Below are 11160 nucleotides of genomic sequence, written 5' to 3'. Positions count from 1 at the left end.
GCTGTAAAGCAAACTCACAGGAACCCTACCTAAGCCCCTGTTCAGATTTCTACTGCATAAATACCTTCATGATTTTTCCACAAATATTCTACATAAAAGAAATTGTAGCAATTTTCAAATGCAAGACCAGGGAATGTATGCTCTGATCTAAGGCATCAAAGTAAGTTGCCATCTTATCTTAAGTATATCACCTCTAAAAGTACATAGATTTTGAAGAAACCATAGACCAGATTTTGTTATATAATGAAGGTCAGGCCCTTTCTGACTTAGGAAACTTGTGTAGAGGATTATTTGTACTCTATATGGTTAAATTCCAGCATGGTTGTAAAAAGAGTTTATCAATTGAATTTTACTTGGCAGGTCCCAAGTAAACATGGCATGTAACAAGTTTTTAATTGATTCTTTCTAGTATTTCCCACTCATCTGAAATACAGGTAATGGCTTTCAAAAAGTAATTTAGCAGAATTAATTTGTTCATTACATCAGTTGGGGCTGTCAGGGCTTGAAGTTTCTTACCTGGTGTGAATAGGGTCCAAGTTGTGTAATGCAATTTAAATGCACATTAAAATCACTTGATCACATAGACTATGTATCAAAGCTTTAACAATGTGTGTTTGCATACCTATGTGTTTTTTATTGTGTACTTATGCAAATCATGTTTGCTTTTCTGGAGGTTTTTTTACAGCTTAACAACAGAAAGATGTTGAGGCTGACTGTTAGAAAAGGATGTGCCACATTTGCCCACTTAAATTACTTCCAACTCTTGTCTCATTGCAGAATCTCAAGACAGTAGTTGACATCCCCTCCAAAAAGGAGGAAAAACAAGGATGGGTGTCATGTTCCTCTCTTTTTGTTGCCCCTTGAGAATCTGAGATAGCATTTAAAAACCGTTGAGCTATTCTGTTGTTTTCCCTTCTGCTCTGCAGCGAGTTCTGCAGCAAGAATTCATTGTTCATGAAGGTTCAGCAATGCTAAAGCCAAAGGGTTGCCCACTTTTGTCTTTTGTTAACTTGTAAGAAGCTTTTGATTCCAGTGATTGCAGTAATCTTTTAAAAATATTCTTTCATACTCTGTCATTCCAGAGCAGCAGTCAGGGCAGTCTGAGCAAGCCATCAGAAATGTCCCTTGTCAGGAATTCAGTCACAAGGTTTCCTCCCAGCGCCGCAGGCTCTGGCCCCTCACGCATTACTTGTGTATTACATGCTCTTACAAACCAGTAGCTCACTTTTTTTTTCTCAAAAGGCAATTGTGTAGGACACAAAGAAGTCTTGTTTGCTGCTTGTATCTGACAAGCAGATTGATTGATTATGTGTTTGATTAGGTCTATGGGTCTGCACTGAGGAGGCCAGTGTGGTGAAAACAGCATCACGTGAATGTTAATGAAATAATTCATACTTGGTAGAGACTAGAGAGGGTGAAACAATTTATGGGCAGTTGAGAACAAGCAATACACTCTGTTGCCACAATTTTATGGAAAGGAATGGAAAATTATTTGCTCTTCATTAAACTAAAGAGGCTTAGCCTCCCTGATCTGTCAGATTCTTGTTTGCATTTCAAAGAAACTTGCTGAGAAGGTCATTTACTTTTGGCTCCTTGTGCTTGTATATCAGTGGTGTACATGATTAGTTTTGAATAGTTGCTCTAGAAGTCTGTGACACAGAGCCTCCAAGAGCTGAGGTCATTAGGCCACTAATTTTGCTGTTGCACTTGTTTCATTGTCCATACATCAGGGAAGTCCTAGTGTCCCAGAGGACCCTTTCTAAGTACCTTGACATATCTTCTCTCCATCACACTTCTTAATTATGATTCTCAGCACCCGCCGAAAAAAAAAACAACAGGTGTTCCTTGCAGAGGGGAAAAATTAAAGATCATTACATAGATTACCAAGTCTTTCTACCAAGAAGCAGATACTGATTAATTTCAAATAAACTGGCAATATTTCATGTAAATTAGTGAACTGACAACTATGTATTGTCACAAAGACAAGCAGTTTCTGCATGTTCCATCTCCATCTCTTCTATTCCAATTTTACACTCAGATCATGCTAACTGTAGGGATAGGTATTTGTTACACTGCAAACTTCTTGAAATGTTTTTTAAAATAGGGTTTGTCAAGGTATTTGGTATTTAAACTTGCCATGAATTTTCTCCTAGCAGTTCCATATGGACTGCTTTGATTCTACTTCATGGTAACTTAAAATGCTAATTTCTTAATGTCTTTCCATGGCATGGAGGAGACAGAGAGCATCCTGTGAAGACACTGGGCTCATCAGCCCTGAAACTGGTCAAACCTGTTGAGTGACAGAGGCAGCAACTGACAGAAGCTGTGCCAAGAGGGAAAGCACTCACAGTGTCAGCTGTCGTCAGGGAGGAAGTGGGTCAAAAGGGACCAAACAAAAGGGTGGAGCAACCTTCCCACCTTAAGTGACCCATCATCACTCATTCCCACCCCTTGCTGTCACCATTTTCAGCTGTTTGCACACCAGGTCACCTCTCCAAAATTCTTGGCAGCTCACCAATCCAGCATAGGTTTCCTGTCATGTGGAAAGTCACTGCTGTGCCATTGACCCTGTCAGTGAGTGCAGCCAGCCAAGAGAAGCTCGCTCTGAAGGCACGGTGGTGTGCAAAGGTCAGAGCAGAGCTGCCCTATCCAGGGGGTGGTCAGTTTTTATTTCTATGTCAAAACAGAGATCTTTATCTTGTTGTTTGAATGCTGAAGCTGTTGCTTTAGGGAAAGATCCAGCTATCAAGACTAAGGGTAAAATCAACAGGAGCTGGCAGTAAGTCACTTTTGTGACTTATTCAGGCCCTTTCCTGCTCCATGGCAAATGGTTTTATTTTGGTCTCATTTGTCCTTCTGGACAAGTCAGAGGACAACTTTTTGTTACATTCAGTACTTCAAGTAAAAGATTTCCATCCACGGGAGCACTAAATAGCTACACCACTTCTTAGCATGATTTTTATGTATGTAGTCCTGTGGTATTTACACAAAATATAAATTTCTGGTGTACTTTTAGTAACAATGACTATTTGACACTGCCTAGAAAAAAATTACTATTTTCAAGGGAGGGGTTTTTTTCTTTTCCAAATATCTTGAAAAAGATATTGTTTAACAGTTTTTATTTCTGCATGTCTTTTAGTAGGTCTGTTGATCCTTTCCATGAAAATTGTGTACCTATGCAATGCAATACCATCCTAAGGTATTTGGTTTTAGACAATAGCAAGACTGCAGTAGAAATTTATAATTTTTATCACTATAATGGATTAGAACTGATTTTGTAGCCTGTGATGGGTTTTAAGGTTATTGTTAATTTAATTACAAAAAAAAAAAAAAGTGGATTAAATATGAGCCCCTACTTATCCTACTTTTTCACTTATTAGGGTAGAACACATTTGACTTTTATATTATCCAGAGGCTTCTGTGGTCTCTGGTGCACTGCACAGGTGTTCCCACATTGATGGATTCTGGCATACATCCCTTAGCTAGAACCAGATTTTGAATTTAGGTATGTAAACAGTCCAGAGGCAGAAATCCAGACAAAACACCTGTCAGTCTCACAGTCCCTTTCTTGCAGAACTACTCAAGAGGGTAATTTCAGAGCCAGTAAGGAAAGCTCCTGTCCTGGAGGCTGAGCTGAGCTGTGGCAGCAAAATATGTCAGTGCATCAGAGCAGGACTGACTGTCCCAGGGCAGACCAAGGGTCTTCTTGGTCCCATCCCATCCCCAGCACTGCCAAGCAGCTACTGAAGAGTCCCTGACCCGGGCAAGCCTTTGGGGATACTTCCCTACAACCCTCCCACACAATTTGAAAGTCATGGACTTCTTGAGACTGATGCATTGTTGTTAAATACCATGAACAATATATATTTTTCCAAGAATTTGTCTAATCACTTTTTGAATCCACATCACAAAATCCATTGCATCCCATGGAAAGGAATTGCCCAAGTTAGGTGTGCCTTATGAAGAGACATGTCACTCTGTTTCTGTTGAACCCATTGCACTGGGGTTCATTTAAAGACATCTTTTGGATAGGAAGAGACAGTTTTCTGTTTTCAGCTCTCTAGCCTACTGAGGACTGTTAAGATTTTTTTTCTTCTTTTTCTGCTCCATTTTTGAAAGGGAAATAAGAACTGTGCACAATTCTAGACATGGATGCATTATGCATACATTTGCATAGGGATATTTGTTCTCTATTCTGCTCTCTATTTTCCAAAAATTCCTAACATGATGTTGTTTTTTGACATTTGGTGAGCACTGGGCTGACATTATCTTAGAACTTATGTTTAGTTAAAAAAATAAGTTTTTAGAATTAAAGCCTTAGAATAACCTTGCCTTTATCCTCCTGTGTCTTCCTCATGGCCTAGGTGGTTTTTTAGAAGATGAGGTGATCTGGATTCAGGTAGTTTTCCTGCTAGTCCCTCCCACAACCTCCTAACAGCAGCTGATGAAGGTGTGCAAGCTCTATGCACTTTGGTAGGACTGTCCAAGACTGGTTTATGTCCACTCCTCCCATCATTTAGCTGGCTTTGTTTAATTTTGTAATGTGTTACTTCCCTTGCATGTTCATTTTATTTAGCCCTATTGCACTTCTTACATGACTTCATCTCTTTAAAGCTGCATCTGTGTGCCTCTCATATTTCTTTGTCTTTGCTACAGTGGCTTTTCTGAGGGATATCTGAGTTTTCTGGCCAGTGAAGCCTTTTATTTGAGTTAATGCAGTTTTTCAATGTGAGATTTCTTTTTGTTTTGAATACACTATTTACTTTCCTAAAAGAAGTGGGGATACTGCCCAAGATGCACATATAAAATAGTGTCCTTTTTGAAAGGGCAAAAATATTTTCTTTCATTCAAATCTACTATTTCCTTGTAACTTTATTTCCTAGTATTCACCTAAGGGGGGAAGTCTTAGCCTGAATAAATGTTGAATGCTAAATGTGGTAGACTGAAGGATTCGTGCTTTTCCTTGTGACGAAGGGGTTAACTATAACTCACAGTCTCCTCTTGCAGAACTACTCAAGATGAAGCTATTTCTTGGAAGAATACCCTTAGGAAGTTAGTGACCTAGAATGAGCTTGGCATAGAATTGCCTTTTAGCCTTAACTATGATATTTGCTGCTGCAGTCTCCTAGACAAATGGGTTTTGACAGGCTTTGCAAACAGCCTGAGGTCAGAGCCTGTGAGCTTTCCTTGGGCAAGTAAAAGCTGTGGAGTTGGGAACTTAATACATTTCTTGAGACAAACATCAAAATTCCCAAACTTGTGGATGGTGCAGTGTGGGACAGTGACAGGCAAATGCAATCCCTCACAGGACTGTGAAAAGGACATGGCAAGGAGAGAAACATGGTCCTTGCCAGGGATGGTTCATAAAGTTCAAGCTCTGCTTTGAACTGGAAGGAAGGTGGTGTTTTTAATATCCCTTGACACAAGGCCCAGAAAAGAGCAGGTGATGGCACACCAAACTGGCACCATGCCTTGGGCATCAAAATATGCTTCTGTGGCCCCTACATCTTCACCACAAACTGCTTAGCAACCTAGAGGTGAGATTTTGCTGTGGAAGCAAGGGTGAGCAGCAGAGAGAGCTGATAACTAAGCTTTTCCTCAGTGGGTTTCCTCTATGCACACTGAGCCAAGAGTGGTGGGGCAGCCTGAGGGGGGATGCAGTGCTTCAGGATCCACTTCCTTCTACTTACAAGAGAAAGGGATTTCTTCCCACCCCAGCTGTTTGTTCAGGCACCAACCTCAGAATTTGTTTCTCAGTAAACCTTACAAGTATCCCAGTAGTTAGGACTGCTTGGTTATCTCCTGTGTGCATACACAGGTAGGGGGTGATGTATAAAAGATGCATACTGGAAGAACTTAATCTGTCCCCTAAAAAACCACTCTGATTCTTGCAGATCTTTAGATATTTTTTCCCCCTAGATTTTTTTTTCAAGTTTGGGATTTTTGTAACTGAAGGAGAATTCAAATAAATCAGCAACCAGAGTAAATGCCAAACAACCACAGTTAAACTTTCTCAGTGTTTTAAACTAATGGACCCCCTTCTCAAGATATTGTGCCTAGCAGGATTTGATTGTTCTTTCTCAGACAGAGGATTTCTGTCAGTACCTCTGCCAAATGCACGGTCTCGCAGAGGGAGGATTTGATAGAGATCCAGGTTAAGTCAGCCTCTTCATTCAGAGACAGCAACTGCCAGCCCCACACAGGCTGCAGCAGGGCCACCCAAATGTCGAGTTTCCACTGAGGAAGGCCAAGTTCCCCATATTCTTTTTAATTTTTGCAGCCGTAGCAGGGCTGTGTCCTTGGGTTCTTTCCATGCCAAATAAAGCGTCTGCACATTTTGTCTAGTTCATTTTTGTACGGCTGAGGCCTTTATAGCAGAGGCACCTGCAAAAATAGAAGTCTGAAGAAACAGATCTATTTCTGACAGGTTAACCAACCTGAGGAGTTAGAAATTATTGTGCTAGATCTGTAAATACATTTGCAGCTTGCCTTGCAAGGGCAGCTTGTGAAAATTAAGCTGGCTGGGAATATCCTGAGCCCTAGGCATAGAGCACCCTCTGAGACACAGCTAATACAAAATGCTCCGAGGCAGATCCTGCCATCCAGCACAGCTGTGTAAATCTGGAGTAACACAGGCTACTTCAGGGATGTTACTTCAGATCCACCTCACCCAACAGAAGAGCAGAATTCAGATGAATTACCCATGAAGAGAGAATAAAGAACATGTGCAGTAAATAATACATTTCTGGGTTTTCTGCCCTTCCATGACTCTCTCTCATAAATGTTTCAGCCTCACTTTGAATGCTGCTTCACTGTGTCAGCCAAAAAAACCAGACTGAGCAAGTGCATTTCGGTGTCATCCACATCTGAGGCTGTTAATGGCTAAGGGAGAGCAGAAGCACAGACAAAACCATGATTTCTAAGAGCATGACATTGTCCTCACCAGAGCCATGATGCCTCAAGACACATTCTATGACAGCTCTTGGTCAGATACAGTTCCCATTTGGTTATTTTTTTATCTCTTGTAGAACTGAAAAATAGGTAGGAGAGAGCAGAAGCATTTTTTTATTAATAAAAATCAGTTTGGTCCCAGAGTGTTAATTGAAGCATTTCAGCATTTATGAAATTATTAATTTTATTCTGAAGAAGTCAATATGAAGTCTCACAGTATTTCTCATCCTACACCATCCTGCCACCTGGGGTGGAACTTGACACCAACCTTGAGTAGTTTTGGTTCCTCCAAATTTTTCAGGGGATGTTATCCAGTGCATAATGAATCTTATTCTATCTTTTCTTTTATTCTTTACATTACAGTTTAATTCTTTCTACTAATTTTATTTCAGCAGCTTTACAATCTCTATTACAATACCCTTCAGATGTAAGATACCTGATTAGAATTAGCTTCTGTCACCATAAGGTGACCTTGCTTCATAAGGTCAGGCTGTGATCCTCACAACTGGATGCACCTGAACACTCCTCTGCTGTATTACACATGTTCTTGATGCTCCTGAGCAGTTGCCCAACACTAACTTGGGAGCAAAACACCTTGGCGAGATTTGAGGAGCTATATCCACACCTGGAGCTACATCCATACCTGAAATATCCTTTTCAGAAAATCTGAAACTACTCAGTTTTATTAGTCTACTTTCTTACTGAGGTGACTGTCTTATTTTAAACTTCTCAAATGTTTTTTATCAATATGAAATACTGTTTAGTTTTGCTCATTCTTGCATTTCCAAGTCTTTAGTGTACAAATTCTTTCCCCCATTTTCCTCCAGATGTAGCATATTGTAATTCATTGTTCATGACTGCCAAGAAATGACATTTCCAAGACTGTCCATAGCAAATGAGATGAGCCTCTTAAATAGGGCAGGGACAAAACCTCAGTTACAGATTTGTGCATCTCTCTGACATGTCCAGCCAGAAAAAGAGAGATCTTGGTCTTGGTAGAACAAATGACCGCCTGCACATTCTCACTGTCTGAGAAATACCTCCTCCATCTTGTCAGTTCTGCTGGTACTTGCTCTCCTGTGTTCTCCATTAGGACTGTCTTTTTATTGCCAGAACCAAGAAAAAAAAGGATATGGCCCTCCTGTGTTCTTGATAGCTGTAGACTTTTTCCATATGTAGGGGGTTTACTAATTTTGCTATTTATTTTGCAGGTTTGTTTAAAACATTTTTAATAATAGAGTTGCACTAGATGAGACCTAGTATAGGAGCAGGTATAAATTGTACTTGCCCTTTTTGCAGCTTAATATTCTCTTCTGTTTAGAGTGACAAATCCTAGATCCACAAAGGTGAGGGGTTTTAATAGAACTGGCACAGCTGCAATCATCTGGAAAAGGGGTGCAGACAAAACCCAACATTTTTTTGTTGTCAAGCATCAAAATGGGAGTTACCCGGAGGGACAGATTTTCATAGTGTGCTGCACATTTCCAGTGTTTATCAGTCTTCCTACTAAGAAGCAGAAAATTTTTGGTTTTACCTGTCATCAAGAGTCATCTTGAAACCCCATAATGAAATATCAATAATTGAGAGTAGCTGTTTGCTAAAAAGATTAGTGACAGGCATGAAATAAGTTACCAGTAGCTTTGAATGTATTTTATGTCTTGGACATTTTCCTAGCAGACTTCAGTCTTTCATTGAGTTAGGCAGTAGGAGCACTGGATTTGGACACTTATGCACAGATGAATAGTAGGATTTTTTTGGGGTGCTGGAGGGGAGAAAGTGGAGCTTTTTTTTTTTTTTAAATCAGTGTACTATGATGTTCCCTGGTTAGCACAAAAGCATAATTCTCTTCACAAGTGGAGAGGTCTGCTTCAGTTTATTCTTTTTGCAGTATGCAGTATGTAAAGAGAAAGAAGATGAGATAATTCTTCCTGGAGAAAATCCAGAATTTTAATTCAATGGCATTTGCTGGAGTTCATGGCCATACTGGCCATACTTGCTTTCATGTTAAGAGCTTTCCAGATGACCTTCTCTACAAATGCCTTTTTTTCTGCCATTAGAGGTCCTAAAACCAATAAAGAATGGAGACAAAACATACCTATTAATTTGGGACTAGGACATTTTCACAAGCTGGACCTTAGTGTCTGGTCCCTGAAACCCAGTGTGGGGGACAGCATGTTTTACTGTTAATGTTAAGCAGACATTTCTCTACCTTGGCATGTTGTCTTTAAATCCAGTGTACTCAAAAATCACCAAGTTTCTCAAATTCATGAGGTCACTTTATGATCTGTAGTCTTTCAGATAGTACATCATGTTTATAGACTTCTACATCTCCTTTTTTTTAGACTTCTTGCCATTTGATTCATGTTTTCATGCTTTTCACTCTAACACAGTTTCTAATTCAAAGTAAAAATGAGGGGTGTTTGAAAATGGACATTCTTATGTAAGTTTCTGCCAATAGCTGAAACTTTATTTAAATCAACACAACATCAACATGAACCACATGAAATCTGACACTGTTACATAGGCCTAGGTCTGAGAATAAAGACTTAGGTTTTTTAAAAAATTACATCACAAACTTCAAAACCCTTTCTGTAATTAATTGCTACTAAACACAGCAACATTTGCTGATAAACTAAGTGGCCTAACTTTGAACTCCAATCAGAGATTGTCAGTTGTTTGTTTTATGTACCTGGTTCAATTTTGCTGCTGAGGTAGACAGTCATTTATTTAATGAGCCATCCTCATTCTCATTTTTTCTGCTCCCACTTTAGGAAGCAAATATGAAAATGTAAAAAAGCCTTTCCCTGTCAGGCATGTCATCAGGAACCAGTACTTGCAACATAAACCTGAGGCTTCTGTTACTGTAGTAGCCCAGCAAGGTTGTTCTGCAGTCCTCCAGTGCCATAGAAATGGATGGAGGTACTTGGGAACTGTAATTAAATTCTCCTCTTCCCATTTGCCTCTATATTCTTTCTCTCTGTTAAAAATCAAATACTGATTTTCCTCATTTTGCTGAGTCTGCAGTTTTTGCTGGCATGTAATTGTTGTAGACACGCTCACAAGATCTAGCAGTAAAAATTCAGGAAAACAATTTTTCATTAAAATTTGCCCACCTATTGAAAGTAAGACAGCCCAGAGGAAAAGGTTGTTGCTTATAATGGGCGACAAGGAAGCAGAGCCCAGCACCTTGCCATGGGCAGCTTGGCCTGGAGACCTCCCTCATCACTGCCTGTGTGAGGATCCCAGCTCTGTTCCAGAGAGCAAAGGAAATGGTGGGTCTGACTGAAAGCAAATTCAGAAACCTTGGAAACTCCTCAAAATGGAATCACCACTGTCTGCCAAGTCTGAGCATCATGTTACATCTAATCTTGAATGAAACTGCCAAAATTGTATATTTTATAGAAAAGACAGACATCTTCTTGCAATTAGCAAATTATGGTCTCATTGTTCTTATTTTGCTTATCAAGTTCTTTTCCAGTGTCAAGACCTATTTTGTTTCACCCTTTCCTCTCATTGCTGATTTAAGAGTTGTTCTTGGCACTAGAGAATCTTAAGAGTCCTGTCACGGGCTGCACACAGAAGGTTGTTCCAGCAGCAGGAGCTGAGCCCAAACCGCACAACTCCAAGTTATTTCCTTAGCGTCAGCACCGGGCTCTGCTCCTGGGCTTGTGCGTGTGCGAGTCTGTGCAGACACCACAGACTGACCGCGGGTTGCTGCACTAGGAAATTAATGTTTCCTTTGCTTCTGCAAGCAAAGGAATCAACAGCAAACTGCCCTGAAGAAGTGGCTCTTGCCACCATCTAGGAGCTTGCTGTAGCAGCCAGGGATCCATCAGCTGGACTGCATGGGCTCAGGGAGCATCAGACTAAGTGGTCTTCCAGGCTCTGTGGTTTCTTGACTGATTTGTAAGTGAAGGCAGCTCTTGGCACCACAGATGATAAGTTTTTGTTAAGTATGACACACACAAACTAGTATGACACATACACAAACATACTTTTGTTAAGTATGACACATACAAACTAGGTAAGACAAGGGTTTACGAGACAACATGTCCAATATGAAATTTACTGCAAGGCTTACTTTTTAATTGACATGATGAATCCTATGAGTCTGCCTGCTTGAAATATTTTGATTATTAAACTCTGTTTACTGCTTGGTTCTTGATTACTAAACAGGCAAAGTGTGTGCTAATAAGAGGGAAAGCAAAA

This window comes from Agelaius phoeniceus, chromosome 1 (genome assembly GCF_051311805.1).
Source record: "Agelaius phoeniceus isolate bAgePho1 chromosome 1, bAgePho1.hap1, whole genome shotgun sequence".
In the NCBI taxonomy this organism is placed as follows: domain Eukaryota; kingdom Metazoa; phylum Chordata; class Aves; order Passeriformes; family Icteridae; genus Agelaius; species Agelaius phoeniceus.
Note: the sequence above shows the minus strand (reverse complement) of the source record.